Source organism: Lissotriton vulgaris, chromosome 9 (assembly GCF_964263255.1).
Source record: "Lissotriton vulgaris chromosome 9, aLisVul1.2, whole genome shotgun sequence".
Classification (NCBI taxonomy): domain Eukaryota; kingdom Metazoa; phylum Chordata; class Amphibia; order Caudata; family Salamandridae; genus Lissotriton; species Lissotriton vulgaris.
The window spans coordinates 568,234,792-568,257,575 of record NC_141697.1 but is presented as its reverse complement, the minus strand read 5'-3'; the positions used below and the strand labels follow the sequence as shown (position 1 = coordinate 568,257,575).

Sequence of the window (22,784 nt, the reverse complement as noted above, 5' to 3'; positions counted from 1 at the left end):
ACACCCTGAAAGTCCCCTACCGGGATGCGGAAACCATGTGTAAAACCGTTCCGCAGCACCCCGGCAGAAGTCCGATCCGGGTATTCGCTGAGCCAGGGAATCATTGCCAAGGTATCAATCGGAGTTGGTAACGGCGCCCCTCGGCCTAGATTAGACCTGTTTGGCGCCTCCCTTACCCCCATTCTCACCCGTTCTGGCTCTGCACGATGACTCAGGATGGGATGACCCACACGTACTACATTCGTGTCTAAATTTACATGATCCCGGAGGCCTGGTACATTTCCCTCTGTTGAAGTTATAACAGAAACCTTTTTTCCCTGTATTGCCTGCGGGCCTCGACTGGTCGTCGGTGCTCGTACTTGGTCGAAAGGGCGACCCCACATTTTGGCGGGAGTAATCAACAACATTGCTCCCAACCAATGGCATTCTTAACATTCCCGATTCTTTCATTTTGTCCCATGTTAAAGAATCGTAACAATCCCAGGTTAAACTCTTGTTATGTTCTTTTTCTTTCCTGAACAGGTTATCATAACAAAACCAATGGTTACCTTGATACGCTGTCGAGTAACCCATAATTCTTGATTGGTAAACGGGAAACTCAGGAAGCAACTCGGGCCTACGTTCCCCCAAAATCGATGTAAAAATACCCCACGCATTGCCCCAGTTACCAATATTCTCATTTACCTTAAAGGCGGCCATTTTTGCGCGCCAAACACTCGGATGCATTAGGTCCTTCTGACTTTTTACATGCTCCACATCATAATGATCAACAAGCAAGGAAAAAATATTCACGTATTCCCCTGCCCAGATCTTTTCCTTTATCGCTAAGGGCACATGTTGTCCCAATCTCTCTCTACGAGAGGGTGCTGACTCGTCCCGTGCAATCGGCAATGGCCGCTTACCTGAACTGGACGCAGCTTCTGCCGCTTGCGGCTTGTCTATCACCGCCAACGGTGCAACCACTCTAGCTGCCTCTTTCTTCTCACGAAGCCCTTTTATCAGCGCTTGTGCCTCGGCAGCCGTGGCGCCATCACTGCTATCCCCCAACCATGCTGCTAGCTGTGCTGCCAGCTCGGGGGGCATGTCTTCCTTGGGTGTCGGGGTGACGACAACGGGGATTGGATTCCCCTCGACCGGTACTGGGGTCGGCGCCTCGAGCGGGGCAGAGGGAACCGGGACGTCTCCACCGGCTGGAACCCTTCTCGGCCTCTTAGGTCTCCCTCCAGCCGGCGCAGGGCCCGAACCCTCCTCCCCATCTCGCTCCGCCAACCGTTTCTTTATGTCGGACACCTCTTTGCAAAGGGCCCGCACCATCTGGTCGGTCGTCATTCTCTTTGCGCCTTTCTTGGGCATCTCTCCGAGGAAGTATCTGGAAGACAAAGAAAAGGATCAAAACGCTCAAAATTGGCTCTTCGTTCCGTCCCGAGCTCACGTGTAGCGAGGAGGTGCAGCTTCGGAGCACAAGAACAAGAGGACGTCTTCTGGTCTTGCGCCTTCTTTTATCCGTCTTCAGGGCGGGCGAGAACCCGCCCCTGCCCGCCCCGGGGGCGTGGCTGGCTGCGTCGGTGTCTAGGCCAGCCCACTCTAGGGCGGGAAAAAGCGCGCCCCGGCTACGCCGCTTCGGGCATACCAGCCGAGACGCGCCTCCCGCCCAAAAATGGCTTCCCGGGGGGATCGAGGCACTCATCCATACGTTCGGGGGGACCGAGTGGTCGCCCCTTTCCATTTGTCCCCTTTTTTAGTTCATATGCTCAAATCGTAGGGCTGAGAGTTAGATGAGCACAAGCATGTGTTTGTCGCAACACTAGATTTAGTCAGAGCATGAAGGCCCGTTACATTTACTGAGAGCATAAAGAACAGTTAGGATAAGGTGAGACACGACGACTTTCAGTGCAAAGTTATACATCGGCAAACTGCATTTAGGAGGAAAATGTTTGCGCATGTAAGTTTCGCCCTTTCTGTGAAAGTCATTTGTCCCAGATTTTATACTGAGAGCATAAAGAAGTTAGGATAAGGTGAGACCGACGAGTTTCAATGCAAAGTTATACATCGGAAAACTGCATTTAGGAGAAAAATGTAGGTAGATTTACGATTTAAATGTTTGCGCATGTCTACTTTATTCATGGCCTTTGAAAATTCGAACACATGCTTACTTTGTAAGGCCTTGCTGTTTAATGCAATTCGTCATTATGTACATTTTGGGTGCCTTGTTTGTGCGATGCCAGATTTTATTTCATATGCTCAAATCGTAGGGCTGAGAGTTAGATGGGCACAAGCATGTGTTTGTCGCAACACTAAATTTAGTCATTGCATGAAGGCCCGTTACATTTACTGAGAGCATAAAGAACAGTTAGGATAAGGTGAGACACGACGACTTTCAGTGCAAAGTTATACATCGGCAAACTGCATAAAGGAGGAAAATGTTTGCGCATGTAAGTTTAGCCCTTTCTGTGAAAGTAATTTGTCCCCTTTTTTATTTAATATGCTCAAATCGTAGGGCTGAGAGTTAGATGAGCACAAGCATGTGTTTGTCGCAACACTAGATTTAGTCAGAGCATGAAGGCCCGTTACATTTACTTAGAGCATAAAGAACAGTTAGGATAAGGTGAGACACGACGACTTTCAGTACAAAGTTATACATCGGCAAACTGCATAAAGGAGGAAAATGTTTGCGCAGGTAAGTTTAGCCCTTTCTGTGAAAGTAATTTGTCCCCTTTTTAATTTAATATGCTCAAATCGTAGGGCTGAGAGTTAGATGAGCACAAGCATGTGTTTGTCGCAACACTAGATTTAGTCAGAGCATGAAGGCCCGTTACATTTACTGAGAGCATAAAGAACAGTTAGGATAAGGTGACACACGACGACTTTCAGTGCAAAGTTATGCATGGGCAAACTGCATTTAGGATGAAAATGTTTGCGCATGTAAGTTCAGGCCTTTCTGTGAAAGTAATCTGTTCTTTTGAGCAGCGGTATTACGAGCACATTTTACAGTTTTTATACGCGCAAACAAATCAGTAATAATACGTATCACTGTAGATTTAAATTGTCTTGCATATACATTTGCCCAATTTCCCCATGTTTTTGTTTAATGCCTTTGAGTTCTTTTTCATACATCGCCAATAGGTACATTTACGATATAAATGTTTGCAAACTGTGCATTTAGGATGAAAATGTTTGCGCATGTAAGTATGCCTTTCTGTAAAACTAATTTGCAGTAAGAATACGTATCACTTTACAATTCAATTGTGTTGTATATACATTTGGCCAAATTCACCATGTTTTTTGTTAATCTATTTCAGTGATTTAGGTAAGACTAATCTTTCACACATATATATATATATATATATATATATATATATATATATATATATATATATATATATATGTTCAGTTACAACTTTAGTTCACAAACTGCTTTGCACGATGCGAGAAATTAAATAAAACACTGACAACATTCCTTCTTTTTTTTTCACAACGTGCATGCGCGGATTTCTATATTTTTAAAGGCACATACAAACCAGTAACGTGACGCAAATAATTGCCATACTATTACATTAGAACGCATTAATCGCTAATACGCAAAGCTTTAGCTAAGATTCAATTTGCACAGTTTGAATGAGAAAATCACTGCTTTTTTTGCCTGCACTCATAATATTTTGCTAATGCTATTTTTGTTTTGTAGGGTAAAAAAGTACACGTTTGTTGCAACTGACCCATCGACTACACAATTTGAAATTCGTTATATAAACACGGTATGTTAATACTTTATTTATTTTACTTAATACATTTCGTTTTTTAATAATTGCTGTTTGTACTAAGCATTCTTTGCTGTATACTTATACACAAAATTTCGCTCATAAAGCACATCTTATGCTTTTCTACAAGAGCGCCACTGGTAAAGTTGTAATCAACAGAGAAGTAAAACTTATAACAAACACTTTTTTTACAGGTCCCTGTAGGGAATGCTTTGACTCATTTACCACACGCAATATACATAGATCTCTTTATTTCCTGCCTTCCCTTTCAATTTCTTTCTTGCCTTTCCTTATGTCTCTCTTCTGCATTTACTCTGCATCTCCTTCACAATTTTACATTCAATGTCCTTTCTTTCACTCTCGCATTATTCTTCTCTCCTTTTCTCCGACTTTCTCTTTCTTTTGCTCTCCTTCTCTCTCCTGCATCCTCACTCTTCTGCCCTCACCCTATATATTCATCCCCACCTTCTTTACAGGTCCCGGCAGCAAATGCTTACATACTAAGCTAGCACATGCAACATACATACATTTCACTCTCTTGACTTCCATTTCAATTTTGCATTTTTGCCTTTATCTCTTTTGCATTTACTCTGCATCTCCTTTCCCATTTTGCCATCAGTCTTTCTCTTTTATTTACTCCTGCTCTATTCTTCCCTCACTATTACACCTACTTTCTTTCTTCTTCTCTTCTCCCTCTTTTTTTCATGCCCTCTCTTATACCTTCTCTCTCCTGTTTTAATCTTCTTCCCTTCTATCATGCACACTTTCTTTTACTCCATCTCTATTCAGCTCTCACTTTTACCCATCCTTTTCTTCTCTCTCCTGCTCTCTATTTTTTGCGTCCTCCCCCTTCTGCTTGCTATTTTCCGACTTATCTATTATGCTTATCTCTTTTACCTTCTCTTTTCCTATTCCTTCTATCTTTATTTCTCTCACTCTCTTGATATCTTAACCTTTTGCCCCTCTCTTCTTCCAGACACTTTCCACCACTCCTTCTTTCTCTCCTTATATCTCGCTCTTTTGTATTCCTTCTTTATTTCTCTCAATTTTGCACACTCTACCCATCTTACTTTCACACTCTTGTGGTTTTCTTCTTTATATACCCGTTTTCACATTCTTTTGTCAAAAACAAGTTCCTCATGTTCTCTCTTGCACTCTCTCTTCCTTTTTTCAATTACCAGCTGCTCTCTCCTTCCTTCTTGCTCCCTCTCTATTATGCTTCACTCTTTATCTATCATACTTCGATTTCCTGCACTCTCTTACTTCTTTATTTTTGTCTTTATTTTTGTTGTCTTTTCACTTCTTTGCGTTCTCTCCATATCAAGCTTCTTTTTAACTTGCACGGTTCATCATCCTTCTCCTTTTTTATGTTCACTCCTTTTCTTTTTGCCTATCCTCCCCTCTTTCTATCCATCTCTCTCTTCTTCCTGACCTCTATCTCTTTCCACCTTGCTACTTTATAGTCTTTACTACTATACTAGTTACTCTATAATACATACTGCTTCTAATTCTCTATTTACAACTTCTAATATACTTCACACAAATGTCCTCACTCTTTTCAAACTTTTGCTAACAGTATATTTTACTTTTACAGGACAAAAAATTTGCCATTTGGTGCAACTGCCCCATCGAGGACACATCTTTCAAATTCGTTCATTCAACACGGTACGTTAATACTTAAAACTTATTTTACTTTAGACATTTTTGGGTAGTACTTCCTGTCTGTACTGGGCATTCTTTGCTAGATAGTTATACACAAAAGTTTGCCTCATAAACAACATTTAATTTAGTTTGGAGATGAAAGCAGCACTGGTGAGGTCGTAATCAGGAGAGAGGTCAAAGGTAAAGGAAAACTTATAACTAAGACTTTGTTCTTTCTGTCTGTACTGGGCATTCTTTGCTGGATATACACAAAAGTTTGCCTCATAAACAACATTTGATTTAGTTTGGAGATGAGCAAATGATTAGATACTGAGACAGCACATGCAACATATATACATCTCTTTCTCTTGCCTTCCCTTTCAATTTTGCATTCTTGCCTTTCCTCTCTCTTGCATTTACTCTGCATCTCCTTCATGATTTTGCCAGCAGTCGTTCTATTTTATTTACTCCTGCTCTATTCTTTCCTCACTTTCTCCTACTTTCCTTCTTTTTTTTCCTCTCCCTCTTTTGCATCTTTTCTCTTCTACACTCTCTCCTGTATTCCCCTCTTCTCTTTCTTTCTATCATGCACTTTCTTTTACTCACTCTATTCTGCTCTCACTTTTACTCCTCCTTACCTTCTCTCTGATGCTCTTTCTAGCTTGCGTCTCAGCTTGCTCTCTCTACTTATGCTTGCTCTCTCCCTACTTATCTATTATGCTTATCTCTCCTTCCCTCTCTTTTCCTATTCCTTATATCTTTATCTCTCTCCCTCTTGCTCTCTTACCTTTTGACCCTCTTCTTCTTGCATACCCTTTCCATTTCTCTCCTTTCTTTCTCTACTTCCTAAATGTAGCTGTCTCTTGAATTTATTCTTTATCTCTCTATTTCCTGCGTCCTTTCTCCTTTCTGCTTCCTCTCTCCCTTTTCTATCATGCTTATCTCTCCTGCCATCTCTTTTCCTATTCCTATCTTTATCTCTCTCCCGCATGCTCTTACCTTTTGCCCCTCTCTTCTTCTTGCATACTCTTTCCATCTCTCTCCTTTCTTTCTCTCCTCCTTATGTTGCTATCTTGTATTCCTTCTTTATTTCTCTTTATTTTGCCCACTCCATCTTACATTCACAATCTTGTGCTTTTTTTCATCTATACTCACCTTCTTTCTTCCATCACAATCTGTTCCCTCCTGCTCTCTTTATTGCTCTCCTATATATATCTCTCCTTTCTGCTCTCTCCTTCTCCCTACTACCCCCTATTTCAACTGCTCTCTCTTTCCTTCTTGCTCCCACTCGATTATGCTTCTCTTTTTATCTCCCTCCTTTCTGCTCTTTTCTCTTTGTCATCAATATCCCTCTTGCACCCTCTTCCAACTGCTCCATACTTACTTATTTCTTGCTCATGCCCTCCTTCCCACCCTCTCTTTACCTCATGCATTTTCTCTCTCCTTTGCTCTCCCTTTTGCCCTCTCTTTTACTTTCACTTTCTATCTCCTTCCCTATGTTGTTCTCCATTTCCATCTTGCACTCCTTCTCTTTCTTGTCCTGACTCCATTCTGCACTCTCTTCTCTCTCCTTTTTGCTCTTTTATCGCTCTCTCCTGCACCCTATTCCATCTCCTCTCTCTCCTTCCTTCTTCCTCCCTCTCTATCATGATTCTTTTTGTATCTCCCTTCTGCTATTTTCCTTTTGCCATCACTCTCCCTCTTATGCTTCTCTTTTTATCTCCCTCCTTTCTGCTCTTTTCTCTTTGTCATCAATCTCCCTCTTGCACCCTCTTCCAACTGCTCCATTCTTACTTATTTCTTGCTCATGCCCTCCTTCCCACCCTCTCTTTACCTCATGCATTTTCTCTCTCCTTTGCTCTCCCTTTTGCCCTCTCTTTTACTTTCACTTTCTATCTCCTTCCCTATGTTGTTCTCCATTTCCATCTTGCACTCCTTCTCTTTCTTGTCCTCTGACTCCATTCTGCACTCTCTTCTCTCTCCTTTTTGCTTTTTTCTCTCTCCTGCACCCTATTCCATCTCCTCTCTCTCCTTCCTTCTTCCTCCCTCTCTATCATGATTATTTTTGTATCTCCCTTCTGCTATTTTCCCTTTGCCATCACTCTCCCTCTTGCCCCCTCTTCCAACTGCTCCCTTCTTAATTCTTTCTTGCTCATGCACACCCTCCCTTTAACTCCTGCTTTCTCTCTTCCTTGCTCTTCCTTTTGCACTCTGTGACTTTCACTGCTCTTCCTTTTGCACTCTGTGACTTTCACTTTCTATCTCCTTCCCTATCTTGTTCTGGCTTTCCATCTTGCACCCCTTCTATTTTTTGCCCTATGCCTCCATTCTGCAGTCTTTTCCCCTTTCTACGTTCTCTCTCATGATCTCCATTACCTTGCGTCCTCTTTACTTCCTTATCGATCATACTTCTATCTCCTGCACCCTCTTCCTCTTTCTCTATCTTCTTTTTACCTCCTCTCTGCGTACTCCGTTCTTTTTTTGCACTCTCTCTTCTTTTTTAAAATTACTTCTTTATTCTTTCTTCTCTATATATCTCTCCTTTCTGCTCTCTTCCTTCTTCTTCCTGCCCCCTATTCCATCTGCTCTCTCCTTTCTTCTTGCTCCTTTTCTATCTATCATGCTTCTCTGTCCTGCACTCTCCTTCTTTTCGAATACTCTCCGTGTTCCTCTTCCTCCCTATCTTTCATTCTTCTCTCTATCTCTTTTATGCTTTCTTTTCTCTCTACCATACCTCTCTCCTGCACCCTCTTCCATCTGCTCTCTCTCCCTCCCTCCTTGCTCATGCCCTACTTCTTACTCTTCCTTTACCTTCTGCCTTTCTTCTTACTCCTGCGTATTATCTCCTTCCTGCCTTCACTCTCCATCTCTGTCCTTAAAAGATACCATCTCTTACCTGCAAGAAATCCCTTGTACCATGGAGACGGAGACAGACAGCGAGCCAAGGATACAGACCGGAAATTGTTACCCCCACTGTGCCGTCGCCAAATACCTGCAGAGAACAACAAAAAAAAATACGTCATTAAACATTTCAGCTGGGGCATTCAAAAGAGACAGTCATTTATATTACAAAAGACACCATCGCTTACCTGCAATTTGTTCCGCCACAGACAAAGAAACCTGATACGTCATCAAAGGCAGGTCCCGGCAATGCCGGGCTAGAATCGGGGGCGTTCCCGGCGTCGTTTTGTCGGCAAAAGCCAAAGAATCTTGAACGCCCCTGAGTCTGCTTTAAATTGACGGACAGGCCCCTCGTCCAATGGCTAGGCTCAATTTATGGAGCCAGACAATGAATGACGAGGGCCGACCCAAACTCACACTACAGTTCTCATTAGGTTTTGGCCTGCGCAAAAAAGCTGCTCCCTTTGCGCCCTGCGTCCTTTCTCCTTTCTGCTTGCTCTCTCCATCCTTTTCTATCATGCTTATCTCTCCTGCCCTCTCTTCCTATTCCTTCGATCTTTATCTCTCTCCCTGTTGCTCTTACCTTTTGCCCCTCTCTTCTTCTTGCATACCCTTTCCATCTCTCTCCTTTCTTTCTCTGCTCCTTATGTCGCTATCTTGTATTCCTTCTTTATTTCTCTTTATTTTGGCCACTCCATCTTATATTCATACTCTTGTGCTTTTCTTCATCTACCCTCTCACCTTCTTTCTTCCATCCCTCTCTTTACATCATGCTTTTTCTTTCTCTCCCTTGCTCTCCCTTTTGCCCTCTCTCTTACTTTAACTTTCTATCTCCTTCCCCATATTGTGCTACATTTCCATCTTGCACTCCTTCTCTTTCTTGCCCTCTGACTCCATTCTGCACTCTCTTCTCTTTTCTCTCTCGTTTTTGCTCTCTTTCTTCTTACTCTTGACTCTTATTCCATCTGCTCTCTCTCCTTCCTTCTTCCTCCCTCTCTATCATCATTCTTTATTTATCTCCCTTCTGCTATTTTCCCTTTGCCATCACTCTCCCTCTTGCCCCCTCTTCCAACTGCTCCCTTCTTAATTCTTTCTTGCTCATGGACACCCTCCCTTTAACTCCTGCTTTCTCTCTTTCTTGCTCTTCCTTTTGCACTCTGTGACTTTCACTCTCTATATCCTTCCCTATGTTGTTCTGCCTTTCCATCTGGCACTCCTTATATTTTTGGATCTCTGCCTCCATTCTGCAGTCTTTTGCCCCTTTTACGTTCTCTCTCATGATCTCCATTTATCTTGCATCCTCTCTACTTTCTTATCTATCATACTTCTATCTCCGGCACTCTCTTCCTCTTTCTTACTTATGTTTCTTTAACTTCTTTTCACCTCCTCTCTGCATACTCCGTTCTTTCTTGGCACTCTCTCTTCCTTTTTTTAATTACTTCTTTATTCATTCTTCTCTATATATCTCTCCTTTATGCTCTCTTCCTTCTTCCTGCCCCCTATTACATCTGCTCTTTCCTTTCTTCTAGCTCCTTTTCTATCTATCATGCTTCTCTGTCCTGCACTCTCCTTTTTCTTTTCTTTTTCTCTTTCTAATACTCTCTGTGTTCCTCTTCCTCCCTATCTATCATTCTTCTCTCTATCTCCTTTATGCTTTCTTTTCTCTCTACCATCCCTCTCTCCTGCACCCTCTTCCATCTGCTCTCTCTCCCTCCCTCTTGCTCATGCCCTACTTCTTACTCTTACTTAACATTCTGTCTTTCTTCTTACTCCTGCGTTTTATCTCCTTCCTGCCTTCACTCTCCATCTCTATCCTCATCTTGTATTCTCTTTCTATTTTGCACTCTTTGGCTCACTGTCTGTCTCCATGGTGCAAGGACCCCCATAGAGAGAGATGTAGATGGAGGGCAGTAAGAAGAGAGCAGTTGGAAGAGGGGGCAAGAGGAAGAGTGATGGCAAAGGGAAATAAAAGCAAAAAGGAGAGGGAGATAAAGAATAAGAATAGATAAGGCAAGAGAGAGAGTATGCAGAGAGTGAGCAATAGAAAAAACAGATAAAAAAGAGAAAGTTAAAAGGATAAAAGAGGGAGCAAGTGCAAGAGAAAAATAGTACATAGGGAGGAAGAGAAAAAAAAGACAAAAAGAAACGTAAGGGTAGAATGAAGTCAAAAAATCCTTTTCAAACTTAAAAAAAAACCGGTCATTCAAAAGAGACAGTCATTTATTTGTTACAAAACACATCGCTTACCTGAAAGTTGTTACGCCAAGGAGGAGACCCAACACGGAAACACTAGAGAGAACAGCCCAAAAAAAAAACATATTATAAGAATATAAACAAAATAGTTAAACACCTGTAAGAGCAATACTAATTACATTACAATTTAAAACGCATACCTGAAATCCCTTGTGCCATGGAGACAGCGAGCCATGGATCCCAAGACAAAATGCCGACCGGAAATAGTTACTATCTTGCACTCTTTGTTTCCAATCTTCTCACACAATTGTACACTTACTTTTCGTCTTCCCTCTCTCTTCCTCCCTCTCTTCCTCCCTATCTACTATTCTTCTCTCTTGCACATTCTCCCTGTTTTGCCTTTAACTTTCTCTCTTTTCTATCTTTTATCTGTTTTTTCCTCTTGCTCACTCTCTGCATCCACTCTTTCTCTCCTTTCTTATCTATCATTATTCTCTTTATCTCCCTCTCCGCTTTTTCCCCCTTTGCTATCACTCTTCCTCTTGTTTCCCCTTTGCTATCACTCTTCCTCTTGCCCACTCTTCCAACTGCTCTCTTCTTTACTCCCCTCCATCTACATCTATCTCTATAGGGGTCCTTGCACCATGGACACTGACAGCAAGCCAAAGATCTCAAGACAAAATGGCAACAAGAAATACTTGCCCAACCCTGCTGTCAAATACTGCAACAAAAGAAAAATAAATTTAGTCACATTCGGCGCATTCAAAGTGACAGTATTATCAGCTTTACAAAACACAACATTGCTTACCTGAAAGTCTTTACACCACTGAGCTGGCCCTCTTGCTCCTGCACTTTCTTCCATCCATTCCTCCTTCTTGCTCATGCCCTACATCCTACCCTCCCTTTTTCTCTCTCTCATGTCCTCTCTCCTTCCTGTCTTCACTTTCTATCTTGCACTTCTTTTACTTGCTATCTTCTCACTCCATTCTGCACTTACTTCTCTTCTTGCTTTCTAGCTCTCTTGATCTCTTATGTGTCTCCTCTGTTCATCAACACTTTCTAGCTACTTTGTGTGCTTTACACACATTTTTCCACTTCACTTTACTAAGTTAGTGTGAGCATCCCTATAAGGCTATATAGATGATGTTAACTATAGTGTTTATTTAGGAACACTATGCAACAACTATAGAACACCCTGGACAAACGCAATGACTTATATTTACAACGAATTGTGTGAAAGTTTTATATGTTTGTCTGTTATTTCTTTTACAGGTGCACAAACACTCCGCAATTAGGAGTATTTTTGGAATGAGCAATTGCTCTTCCCCCTTTTTTTTATGCACTAAATCATTTTTTTGATATTTTCACTTTCACGCCCCCAGGTCAGGGTGGGCGATTAGAGAGTCCATACCGCCGGGGTATAATTCTGTCATTATAAATGCCTAAGGAAATGTAAACAACTGTAAAACATGAAACATGTTGACTGACTAATTAGTATTTTAAATTAACAAATCCATTACCTTGGGCATTAAATTCAGACACATAACTCTTTCATTTGTGTACTAAGCATCAAGAATTATAGATTTTTACTTACACATTAGGCAGTTTTAATTATAAAACTCACAACATGCCTTTTTCACAAAACCTGCTCCGCAGTCTTCTGGCGTCGTAGCACACCAAAGAGGCATTCGGCCTCTTTGGTGGGGCCCAATGATGAAGCATGACACTGACTAGGTCGGTGTGTGAGGGCTTTCTTTTCCACCTAAAGTGAGTGTGCAATTCCCTAGTTGCATCACTCAGTCTCTGTGGCAAATTCAGATGTATTTAACGTCTCTTCTATTGTTTATTTAGATTTAACAAGGGATTAAGTGTTCCTTAATCTCACTACCTCTCCTATTCCTTTGTACTTGCTTAAAATTACAAACAATGCATCTAATACACTATTTACAACTTCTCATAAAAATCACTTCATGTAATTTACATTTCTATTTTTTTGTAGCTTACATTCTACACCTCTATCCTCTCTTACTTATCAGACTTCTCTCTTTTCCTTATATGTTTGTCTGTTATTTCTTTTACAGGTGCACAAACACTCCGCAATTAGGAGTATTTTTGGAATGAGCAATTGCTCTTCCCCCTTTTTTTTATGCACTAAATCATTTTTTTGATATTTTCACTTTCACGCCCCCAGGTCAGGGTGGGCGATTAGAGAGTCCATACCGCCGGGGTATAATTCTGTCATTATAAATGCCTAAGGAAATGTAAACAACTGTAAAACATGAAACATGTTGACTGACTAATTAGTATTTTAAATTAACAAATCCATTACCTTGGGCATTAAATTCAGACACATAACTCTTTCATTTGTGTACTAAGCATCAAGAAATATAGATTTTTACTTACACATTAGGCAGTTTTAATTATAAAACTCACAACATGCCTTTTTCACAAAACCTGCTCCGCAGTCTTCTGGCGTCGTAGCACACCAAAGAGGCATTCGGCCTCTTTGGTGGGGCCCAATGATGAAGCATGACACTGACTAGGTCGGTGTGTGAGGGCTTTCTTTTCCACCTAAAGTGAGTGTGCAATTCCCTAGTTGCATCACTCAGTCTCTGTGGCAAATTCAGATGTATTTAACGTCTCTTCTATTGTTTATTTAGATTTAACAAGGGATTAAGTGTTCCGTAATCTCACTACCTCTCCTATTCCTTTGTACTTGCTTAAAATTACAAACAATGCATCTAATACACTATTTACAACTTCTCATACAAATCACTTCATGTAATTTACATTTCTATTTTTTTGTAGCTTACATTCTACACCTCTATCCTCTCTTCCTTATCAGACTTCTCTCTTTTCCTTATCTTTCTCTTCATCTTTCCACTACTCTCAATATTGCCTAACAACCCCTCTTTATTAACATCTCTTCTTCCTGCCCACCATCTCTCTCTATCTTGCTCACTTTATCCTCCTTACTACTATACATTACTAGTTACTCTATACTACATACACTTCTAAAACTCGATTTACGACTACTAATATGCTTCACTCAGTCCACACACATACTACACATACAACTTCTACACATAGTCTTGAGTATCGAGCCGCTTTTATTATATTAATATGTCAACTCAATATTAATGCTTGTTTCATTCTTCCTTAGATTGCCAATTGATTGAATAACATCAGACGTTCATAATTGTTTGACACAACATCAGTGAAAACATCATCACGGTAAAAGTATCTATTTTGCTTCTGTATTGACTTGTAAGTATAGAAATAGAAGGGAAAAAGCAAGACACATATCAACACACACCTATATATATATATATATATATATATATATATATATATATATATATATATATATATATATATATATATATATATATATATATATATATATATAGTATATACTTAGAATTCGAAAAGATCATATAGAAGATTTCCATAGGTAACATTAATCTTAAGAAAAAAAAATAGTTAACAAAAAAGTAAAAGTAATTGCTTTTTCTTTTGCTACCAGCTCCAACTATAAAACAAGTCCAAAACAACAATAGAGTGGATTTAGAGAAAAAAAACTAGACAAAATCAGATATATAATTAGTTATTAAAAAAATTATATATATATTTATATACTTAACATTAAAAATTATTTCTTTTATAAAGACAATTGCTAATTGTTTGGAAATATATACAATTAGAAGTATGTTTTTTAAATAAGCTATCAACCTGTAACTTGGAATATATTTAACAGTAAAATAACTATATATATATACATATAAATATATCCAAATATATATATATCCAATATATATATATATATATATATATATATATATATATATATATATATATATATATATATATATATATATATATATATATATATATGCTAATAGTATAACTTATAGCTAGTACATCACTAAAATTGTAAACAAAATACATCTAAATCTGCTACCTAAAATACAAAGCAAAAAAATAGTGATCAATTAATTGCCTTGCATTATAGTTAACTACAAAAGAAAATATAAATTAGCAATAGATATATAGATATATATATATATATATATATATAGAGATTAAATAAGAGAACGAAAATAGACTCGCGTATAACAAAAAAATCTAGCAATACTGTAGCGATATCAAATTATTTCATAAATTAGATTAGCTAAGATGCAAATACTAGCAGCAGATTATCATCAAGGTCATGACAAATTTACATGCAATTCTAGAGGTTATCAATGCTTGCCAAATAGTACTTTTGCAATTATACACAACTATTACAAAGATGCACATACATGGACTAAAGAAGACTTGCATTACATTATGAAATTAGGTGATGCTTTATATATAGATATGCATTTACTTAATAGCGAACAACTTAGGCATCCAGATGAGTTACCAAATTTTATTGAACACAATACTACTATCTATTCTCTTAAACTTAAAGAACCTTATTATGGAGACATATTACAACAATGTGACCCTTCGTTTCCAAATCTCAACAAAATATTAAAACCTGCACTTGATTCCAACTCCGGTGTTATACTTTGCATGGAAATTTATGTTATTTCCATTTTTAAGAAAAATGATTCGTACTTTGTATTTGACTCACATAGTCGTGATAAGACTGGAATGCCTCATCCAAATGGAACATGTATTACTATACAGTTCACATTTGAAAAACTTCTAGAATACATCACTAATCTGGCACACTATCTTAAGAAACCAAACCTGAATTGTGTGCCGTATGAATTAACTCCAATACAAATAAGTACGATTACAAAAGAATCACTTCAAAAAGCAATGGTGCGTCATGAAAAAAATAAGAATGCAGTTTTTATGTGTATTCTACTAAAGGTAGTGAAAATTTTTTTACACAAGCATTTGAAATGCGTATAGAAAATGCCAAAAAAATCATTCAGAGATGTCAATCTAAAAAAAATACTTTTTGGAATAAGGAACAGCCATTAGCATTTTTAGATAATACTCCTAGTACTAGTACGTATTCCTGTGCAATTCTCACTACAACAGGGCCTAATAATCAATCTAAAAAGAACAGCAAGCAGATCAGCACAACACAATATACTAATACACCAGAAGAGACTACTCCTACTGACACATATGCAAGTATACTTAAGAAAACACTTAAGAGCAACACAGAAAGACAACATATTAATAGCACACACATAAATGTACAACAAACAATACCAGCAAGTAAGTTAAATACCAACACATATTCTACTAATGTAATTAATAACACACACATAAATGTACAACAAACAATAAACACAAGTAATGTACATACAAACACATATTCAAGTGATTACTATAATACATATAAACTTATTACTGGAAGTAATGACAGTTTACTTCATGATAATATACACAATAGCACATTGCAGAACAAGGAAAGTAGCACAAATAATACCAATATAGATTCACATATTTTAACACAAACACCACAAGAAATTCCCTTTTTACATAACACACATCCACAGGAAAAAAATACACATAGTGATAAAACTAGTCACTATACACATTGTCTTCAAAATAGTATATTTGCTATTCTAAAGAACTACTGTAAACCAGCTTATATTTGGGATAGTGTAGACTTGCACTGTATTATGAATCTTGGAGATGCTTTGTACACTGAAATGCACTCTGTCGGTGAACAAGATTGTATGCAACCTCTAAAGTTACCAAATTACAAAGTTAGCAATGACATAATCTATTCTACAAAGCTCAAAAAATGCTTTAGCGAAGAACTAACAAAATCAGCACAAACTTTACATAGTAAATTTATATCTGCACTAACTTCTACAATTAATTCACAAACTGGTATATTGATCTCTATAGGTAGATATATAATTTCAGTCTTCAAAACTCTACATACATACTCTCTATTTGATTCACATAGCCAAAATGAAAATGCAATACAACATCCTAATGGAACATGTATTGCTATCAACATTGACTCTATTAATCTTATTATAGAATACATTCTAAAGTTAGGCAATAGAGAACAAATTACTAATTCTGAGAGTATTACTTTAGATTTAACTACAGTGAACATAACAACAATTAGCAAAAAAGGATTACACCAAACACAACGGAATCATAAACAAGGAAATGTAAAGTCTAGAAAAAGCATATATGTTCATACGACACATATATCTATAAATGCATTAGGGGAAATTCCTTCGAATAACTTACAAGTAGAAAATACAATAATAAACACACAAAACAGCAATAGTCAGGACAATAGACTGCATGTAACAGAAGACAGTTATTTAGCTTCACACATAGCTCTTAACAATACTGAGATAATAAACACATTAACAGCTAATGTTGAATCACTAATTCAACCAACCAATATAGAAATTCTAGAAATAAACAGTAATAGAAAAAGAAAACGGACACAAAACAAAGAGAATGAACCTAATCATAGACATATAGCAGGTCAAACAACAAATGAGATAATTAGGATATTTCAGGAAGAAATACGATATGGACCCGAGTACACTTGCACTATTTGCAATCAACTATGGCATAAGCAAAGTCTTCAAAATACACACAGTATTAGTAAGAGAGCTAAATTCATAGAATGTAATATTAGCAAATACAGAACAAATAAGATATGCAGAACATGTTACACATATATATCAAAAGACAAAATACCTCCATGTTCAGTATATAATGGGATGACATTTCCTGATATCCCAGCAGTCTTACAGTTGCATAACTTAGAAGAAAGATTAGTATCGCCAAGAATACCTTTTTTTACAAATTAGAACATTACCACGTGGATTCCAAAAATCTCTATCAGGTGCAGTAGTAAATGTCCCTGCAGACGTTATGACAACAGTAACTGTTTTACCAAGGCAAATTAATGATAACATGACAATTCCAATAAAATTAAAAAGGAAATTAAGTTATAAATCTTATACCCATTATGAAAATGTTAGACCAAACAAAGTTAAACGTGCAGCTTTATATTTAGCCACTACAAGCACTTTGTTTCAAGAATATGGAATCACTATTAATGAAGATTGGGATTATACAACACAAGATATACATTCTTGTGATGAGACTTCAGATACAAGTAATACGTCAGATTCCTCAGACAACATTCCAGCAGGAAATTTAGATACTATGTTAGATAATGAAACTATTACTACAGAAACAAATAATATTTTAAGTTTAGCACCTGCAGAATATAACACACCAAGAGGCCTGTATGAAGACAAAGATTCAGAATATTTGGCATTCCCAACTATATTTGGCGGGAAACGAAGGCCGACTAATGAAGAAAGGCATGTCCCAATACATTACAGCACAATCTGTCAATCAGAAGTAAGAAGTAATGATCTAAGAGTAGCAAAGTGTGTTACTAATCTTTTCTTTAAATTAAAAACATTACACATTAAACAATTACAGAGCAAAATATTTATATCTCTTAGGAAATACTTTAATAATGGAAACATTATAACTGCCAAAGACATAAAGAATAAATTAGATACAATTTTGCAGTATAATGAAGGATACAAAATACTTAAAACTATCCGTAGTTCACCACCATATTGGGAGCAATGCAAAAAAGACCTCTTTGCTATGATTAGACAATTAGGATTACCAACATTTTTTTAACTTTATCTGCTGCAGAAACGAAATGGTATCACTTAATTAACATATTATTACGTACAGAAAAGAGACCAGAATGCACAAAAGAAGAATTTAACAATATGTCATGGGAAACAAAATGCAAATTAATACAGCAGAATCCCATTACATGTGCAAGACATTTTGACTTCCAAGTTCGGAAATTATTTAATTCTGTTTTATTGCATGAAAGTAATCCAATTGGCAAAATTATTGATTACTTTTATAGAGTGGAATTCCAACAACGGGGATCACCACATATACATGCTATAATATGGATAGAAAATGCTCCACTATATGAAACTTCTGATAGAGATGAAGTCACTACTTTCATAAATAAGTATGTTACATGTGCAAAAACAGAAGAACCAGATATAGAGTCTTTACTACCTCTACAAAGACACGGCCATACCAAAAACTGCCGTATCAAACATAAAAGAACATGCAAATATCATTATCCCAGATATCCAATGCCTGAAACTTTTATACTAGAACCAATAGAGCTAGACAAAACAAATAACGAGCTCTTACAGCAAATTGAACTAATACATTTAACTATAAATAGCCAAGAATTTTCAAATTATACTTTTGAACAGTTTTTACATTCAATGAACATAGATCTAAAACAATATACTTTATGTATACAATCTATTATACAAAAAAATACTATTTTCTTGAAAAGGACACCAGCTGAATGCTTTATAAATAACTACAATCCAACTATTTTGAAAGCATGGCAAGCAAACATAGATATACAATACATCTTAGATGCATATGCATGTGCTGTGTATATTGTTTCATACATTAGTAAATCACAGCGAGGAATGAGCAAACTAATTGCCCAAGCTGCTAAAGAAGTACATGCCAATCCAAGTATTAAAGAACAACTTAAGCATATAGGGAACAAATTCTTAAACTGTACAGAAATAAGTGCACAAGAAGCAGCATATCTAATACTACAAATTCCTTTACGGAAAAGTTCAAGATCTTTTGTATTTATCAATACAAGTCCTAATGAAAAGCGTACATACTTATTAAAAGACATCGAAACTATCAATTCTTTACCAGATGAGTCTTGTAAAATACAATATGATAATATTATAGTCAGGTATAGTAAACGCCCTGTAAAATTAGAAACATGTACATTAGCTGACTATGCATCTATGTATAATGAAAAGAAAAAATGTAAAGGAAAAGAAGAAACAGGCCATGACAATTTCCTTATTGAAAATAACTTTCATAGCTCAGATGACGAAGAACTTGAGATAAATTTAGTAGACGAAACAAACTGCATAAAAAGAAAAAAAGCAAGAGTAATTCGCTATTGCAGATTTAACATACAAAATGAATCAAAAAATTACTATAGAGAATTGCTCATGCTTTTTTACCCATGGCGAAATGAACATAATATAATTAATAACAAGGGAACTTATTATGAACGCTATCTAGAACTTAAAAATGCAGTTCATTCAAACCATAATAAATATAATAAACATAATAAACAACTAACAACTAATAGCAATGAAACTAGTATATTAGATACATTGCTACCACCAATAGATACAGAAGAAGATAACACCATATGCCATGAAGTGCAAAATAATGAAAACCCATTGTATGACCTATCATTTGATTTAGGGATTAGAAGTACAAGTAGAGAAGAATCAATAAGCAATAACATAATGCCAAAAGAACAATATGATAGTATAATGCAAAATCTAACAGAAGAACAACTTAACTTTATATATCATCATTTGCATTGGGTTAAAACTAAAGAAACACCATGCTACACATTTTGTACAGGTGGTGCAGGAGTAGGCAAAAGTTTCCTTATAACAGCACTTTACCAAACATTACTACGTTATTACAATACAAAAGCAGGAGAAAACCCAGATAACATATATGTATTGCTTACAGCTCCAACTGGCAAAGCAGCACATAACATTCAAGGACAAACACTACATAGTACTTTTAAAATACCTATTTCACAAACACTAACTCATAGACAGCTAACTCATGAGAATAGAAGCACACTACAAGGTCAGCTAATGCATCTTAAATTGCTAATAATTGATGAAATATCAATGGTAGGGGCTAATGTATTCAACTTTATACATAATAGATTGCAAGAGATAAAAATGTCTGATCTCCCTTTTGGCGGTATATCTATTTTAGCAATTGGAGACTTTTACCAATTGAAGCCAGTTTTTGACCCATACATATTTGACAACCCAAAACATTCATATAGGCCAGTAAGTACTAATTTATGGCAGACACATTTCAAGTTATTTGAGCTGACTAAAATAATGAGACAACAAAATGACTTGCCATTTGCTCAACTACTAAACAGATTAAGAGAAGGGAAACAAACAAATGAGGATATTATACAGATAAAAACACGAGAAATAGAGCCACCTGAAAACATTAGCAAAACGATCCCTTACATTATGGGAACTAACAATGAAGTCAATAGCATAAATAATGCAGTTTTATTAGAACATATAACCCATTACCCAGTTTACACAGCTACAGCAATAGATACAGTTGCAGCAGACTTAAGTGAAGCAGTAAAAAAAAAAAATACTCAAACAGTTGCCCACAGATTCTACTAAAACAATGAGCCTGCCATCAATATTACATATTGCATTGCAATTAAGATATGATTTAACTAACAATATAAATGTCAATGATGGTTTAACAAATGGTGCAACAGGTATAGTAGAATTTGTGGAAACTATCAATAACAGCCCAAATGTAATTTGGATTAATTTTGATAAAGAAACAGTAGGCAAATTAACAAGACAAGAAAACAAACACATATATCACAGTAATATTTTGCCTCATTGGACACCCATTCATGCTATTACACGGCATTTCCAATATACACAGAAATTTATAACTATTATACGCAAACAATTCCCATTGAGACAATCATCTGCAAGAACTATACATAGAACACAAGGAGAAACAATTGAGCCCATTTACATTCACTTTAACAACAGTAAAGTACATCATCTACATTATGTAGCTTTAAGCAGAGCTAAATCTTTAGACAACATATACATTAGAAACTTTCAGCAAGACAAAATAGCTGTACATCCAAAAGTGCATGAAGAAATGACACGTTTAAGAACACACATGCTATTACAAATATCAGTACCACAATTACATAGCTATAGACAACAGTGTAATATAATTGTCCATAACATACGGTCCTTGCAAAGAAATTACACTGCTATGAAATCAGACAAAAATATCATGAACAGTGATATTATATGCCTTACTGAAATCAACACAACTAGAAAAGCAGATAAGAATACGTTCTTGATAGAACAATATCACCTAGTATTATTTGATAAATTTCACAACCAGCACACTAAGCATGGTATTGCCATTTACTACAAAAAAAACATGCTTTTATCGCCAATATATCAAACACAACACGAAATTGACTTTTTAATTTTCACTCTGCATCTTAATGATTCAGAATACTTATTTATTATACTGTACAAACCACCACATGTACTTTTGCAGACATTATTACAAGCTTTAAGTAGCATAATTTGCTTGTATCCAAATTCAAAATATGTCATCATGGGAGACTTCAATATAGATTTAACACAAATGTCACCAAACAGAACTTTGCTATTAGAATATATGCTGCAGCAATTTCAATGCCAGCAAAAAATACAACAATACACAACAGACTACAATTCTACACTAGATCACATCTATACTAATGACAACATCATGCACTACGGTACATTAGAATCATATTATAGTGATCACAAAGCATTATGGGTGGCAGTTTAAAATGCAACCACTTCATTAACATGCTATTTTATTACAGGTAATAGCAAAAGGGGAAAAATTTATGCTCAGAATGTGTACTAACATTTTCTCTCATTTCAGATGATTTCCATAGAAGACCTCAAAAAAATGAAACATGAAGACAACAAACCTTACCAAAAAACAATCCGAGCCAACGTAATAAAATGTTCGACAAAAACAAACTATACAAATGCTAAACAAGAGCACAAAGTAATGTATCATCTAGCTCTAGCTGATGAAAGTAGTTGCATTAAAGCAACGTGCTACAATGAGCCATTTTACCAGCAAACTAAAGAAGGAAATGCTATTATGATTCGCAATTTCTTAGCCAAAAACAATGTGATTATCATCACGAAACAAACGAAACTATCACGCATGATGCCCTTATCTATACCTCAAGAAATAATACAGGAGGCACAATATATCCTACAACCCCCTGCTCCACCAATATCACCGATAAAAACAGTAAAAGCAGCTTCACTACGCTCATTAATGAGCATTTCTGGGACTATTGCTGAGGTAAGCTTATAAAAAAAAAAAGTCACCCTTTTACACACACACTATGTACCAAAAACTCTTGCACACAATACTTACACCTTTGACAAACTCTCACTCTTTGACAAACTCTCGCTCTTTGACAGACTCTCTCTCTCTTTGACAGACTCTCTTTGACAGACTCTCTTTGACTCCCTGACTCTCTCTCTCTTTAACAGACTCTCTCTCTCTTTGACAGACTCTCTCTCTCTTTGACAGACTCTCTCTCTTTGACTCTCTCTTTGACTCTCTCTTTGACTCTCT

At 36.9% G+C, this 22,784-nt stretch overlaps 1 long non-coding RNA gene across 1 annotated transcript in view; it reads left to right on the top strand.

Annotated features, from left to right (window-relative positions):
* LOC147691822 (uncharacterized) overlaps window positions 1-22,500 on the top strand; it is a 28,639-nt gene extending 6,139 nt beyond the window's left edge. The window contains exons 2-5 of the long non-coding RNA XR_015299966.1: window positions 3,683-3,752; window positions 5,350-5,420; window positions 13,654-13,724; window positions 22,068-22,500. This is a non-coding gene — a long non-coding RNA (uncharacterized LOC147691822). The remainder of the gene's footprint in view (window positions 1-3,682; window positions 3,753-5,349; window positions 5,421-13,653; window positions 13,725-22,067) is intronic.
* Window positions 22,501-22,784: the final 284 nt, after the last annotated feature.